At 40.9% G+C, this 3,590-nt stretch overlaps 1 non-coding gene across 1 annotated transcript; it reads right to left on the reverse strand.

The window, feature by feature from the left end:
* Positions 1 to 2,755: 2,755 nt before the first annotated feature.
* Positions 2,756 to 2,862, reverse strand: LOC120267518. Its single transcript, XR_005538485.1, has one exon. It is a non-coding gene; the product is annotated as a small nucleolar RNA R71 (small nucleolar RNA).
* Positions 2,863 to 3,590: the final 728 nt, after the last annotated feature.

Raw genomic sequence — 3,590 nt, forward strand, 5'->3', positions numbered from 1 at the left:
TTGAGAGGGTGAGTCATGAGGATAGTGGAGTGTCCCTTTCCCTATGATGAGAGTGCTTCCTATACTCCATATTCCCTTGACTTTGTGCAACCATATTTGGTGTGAGATGTGAGATCGAGAGATTTCAATGGGCAGAACCTGTAGTTTAGATCTTTCGCCTAGAAGTGTGTTAGGTCTATCTTTAGCAATTGTTGCACTCCTAGGTATCTCTAGAGCTTATTATGGTCATATGTGGTGTGAGGTGTTGAGATTGATTGATTTCTCCACCTGGACCTAATAGGGGACTACTATCGATGGCATGGAGGAAGGCATCGATTATCCTGGATTGCCTCTACCCATCTAACTTGGTTTAGGAGCATTTAGCAAGTATTGCATTTCATGTTTAGAACCTAGGAAAGAGCATCGTCTGGGTACCTTCATCTTTATTAATTGGAGACCTTCCTTAGATTTCTATTTTCCCTTTGCTTGTTTGTGATATTCTTATTCTTGCAATTAAGTTTATTTCATCACAATCATGACTCTAACTAGATAACTGAGAAGTTGTTATTACTAATACTGCGTTTCTTGTGGATTCGTGAACCATCTCACTGGGTATTTTATTACTCGATGCCCGCGGCACTTAGTGTATACACTCGCAATTTGGTCGTGTCACACTTCATCTCATTCTCTCGTGTGGTAAAAACCTATAAGTTAGCTTCACAATTTATCGACCATCGTAACACTTTCTCCTCTTCTTGTTCGCTCTCTCTTCCTACTCCGATAAGCCACCAACTATCATTTTGGTGTTGTTGTGAAGTTCTAGCTGGTCTTACCCGTTGTTCATCAGTAATTTGGTTTTCCCATCCTCGATTTTGTTGATTTGATATAATTTTCTGTCAGATTTTTGAGATCAAGCTTTTTCAAATCTTCGGAGATGATGATCAAGCTTTTTGAAAAAGCACGATCATGCTCTTGACCAGAGCATAGTCAGAGTGCTCCTAGGACCATCGTGTTCATCCTGCATTGATACATAACTAAACTAATTCATTCCATTTCCTGTTGCATACAATGCCAAGGAAGCGAACACCAACAGGGTCGGGTCTGAGCCAGTCTCTGACACACCTAACAACACCGATTCATCACGAATGTTATACTCAGCTATCTGAGCATGAATTTGGGACCCTTCGCACCATTGATTAGGAAGCGTTGCACAGAGTCAGATTAAGAGATGAGGTTGACCACTCATCGGGCTATCGTAGCCTCGCGACAAGGTACTCACCATCAATGAACCAAACTCTACCGTGAATTGACGTTTGAATTCCTTGCCACATACGAGCGACTTCGAGGGCAGTGGATGTCCGGATGAATCTTATACCATTCGATTCCAACTCTTGTAAACCGTAGGATGATATTGTTTCTTTGACCTCTTATTATGTTTTTTTTAATTGATGATATTGTTTCTTGGACCTCTTATTATGCTTGTAAACCCCTAGGATGATATTGTTTCTTTGACCTCTTATTAGGCTTTCTTTTAATTGATGTTTTAATTGAGTTTCAATCTTGAATGCTTGTTGAGTTGATTTTTTTCCTTAGAGCGACACTAGGGTAGAGAATCTATTTTTGGTAATCCCTTGTGGACGAGTGACAAACAATAAGAGTTAGACAATGCCCTCTGGTATGATTTATCCTACCTCCACATTCTAAGAGTTTTTTTGTGGTCAAAATAGAGTGAAGTCCTAAGAGATGAACTCCACTGGGCTTAGTTACGCAAGCAACAAAGTGAAGGGTTAGATCTATTTTAGGGAATAGGGTTTATCACTTGGGATCCCTAGAGCCTAAAGTAACCTAGCACAGTGTGAGGTGTCGAGACTGAGAGATTTCTCCACCGAGGCATAGTGTACGGTTAGTATCGGTTGACCTTAAGTTTTGGGGCTGTATGTTTACGGAAACATAATGATTGGACATTAGTTAGGAAACATAATGATTGGCCTTGCACTTGAAACAATAGTCCTAGGGTGAGCAATGTTCGGGTGCCCCATTTATCTTCGATTGCCTCTCCTATCTTTTATTTGCGCCTCCTTCTTCTTTTCTTATTTCTATTTGCATTTATTCTTATGCACATCAATATTGATTCATTTTTGTTCTAGTTAAATAGCAATCTTTGTGTTTCTAATCACTACTCCCTGTGGATTCGACTACCCACTCACCGGGGTATTATTACTCGACAAAACCGTGCACTTGTGGTACACACGCAAAAGGGCATTGTCAAGTTTCACAAACCCGTGATCTTGAGCTTGAAACCAACACTTCATAGAAGGGGTAAAGAACCTCGTGCAAGAACAGGAAAAATCAAGATGAGGTAGATGGTGAAGGGTCAGTTAATATGGTAGAACAAAAATAAATAGTAGAGGAAGCTATTAGATTATGCCGCACTCCGCAGCTATGGGCACACAGCCTAGTATTGTGCGGCCACCCGATTACAACTCGTAACTTCGAGCTAAAGGCAGTATTCATCCAAATGTTACAATAGTCGGCATAGTTTAATGGTTTGACGAATGAGGATCCAATTAATCACATAGAGAACTTCTTGGAAGTGTGCGACATGCTCAAGATTAATGGTGTTACGGATGATGCTATCAAGATGAGGGCCTTCCCATTTTCTTTGAAAGGGAGAACTAAGAAATGGCTACATTCATTACCTAGAACATCGATCAATACATGGGAGGACATGATGGAAACTTTCCTTTGTTGATATTTCCCTCTCAGAAAATCCGCGAAGCTTAGGAATAGTATATCCTCTTTTATACAAACGGAATTGGAGTCTCTATTTGAGATATGGGATAGGTTCAAGGAGTTCCTGTGGAAATATCCTCAATATGGGTTCCCTGACTTTTTATAATGGTTTGAACCCAAGCATGAAGCAGTTGCTTCATGCTACAGCAGGAGGTATCTTAGGGAGCAAGACTCTGAAAGAAGGCCGGCATCTCATTGAGGAAATGGCTATGAATAGTTATCAGTGGAACACAAGGGACAAAAAGAAGGTAGCCGGACTTCTTGAGATTGACTCGCCATTTCATTGGTGGCCCAAGTAGAGTTATTGAGCAAGAAGTTGTGACACTCTAACTTCTAATAGTTTAGCGGCTATGACTAGTTACACAGTGGTGTAGGGAGGACATGCCCCATCCGATTGCCTCGATTTCTATCGGGTGGTACATCCTCCGAGAACAAGTGAATTTTTGTGGGTAATGCAATGAGAAACAAAGGAAATCCATATAGCAACACCTACAATCCGGGTTGGAGGAACCATTCGAATCTTTCATGGAGTAATCGAGGGCGATAAAAGATAATGACACCACCTAGTTTCCAACAACAAGAACAAGCTACAAACATGGAGAACGAAGTTTCAGGGTTGGAAAACTGGATCACTGATCTAGAGAAGGATTTAACCAAGCTCATTCAATCATCAGACACTAGATTTAAAACAATTGAATTCGCAACCACAACGCATTATTGCACAACTTGGAGAATCATGTGAGGCAAATTACGAAGTCATTATCGGAGAGACCTCAAGGAAGCTTGCCTAGTAACACCAAAAGCAATCTGAGGGAACA

Source organism: Dioscorea cayenensis, chromosome 1, assembly GCF_009730915.1.
Source record: "Dioscorea cayenensis subsp. rotundata cultivar TDr96_F1 chromosome 1, TDr96_F1_v2_PseudoChromosome.rev07_lg8_w22 25.fasta, whole genome shotgun sequence".
Lineage (NCBI taxonomy): Eukaryota > Viridiplantae > Streptophyta > Magnoliopsida > Dioscoreales > Dioscoreaceae > Dioscorea > Dioscorea cayenensis.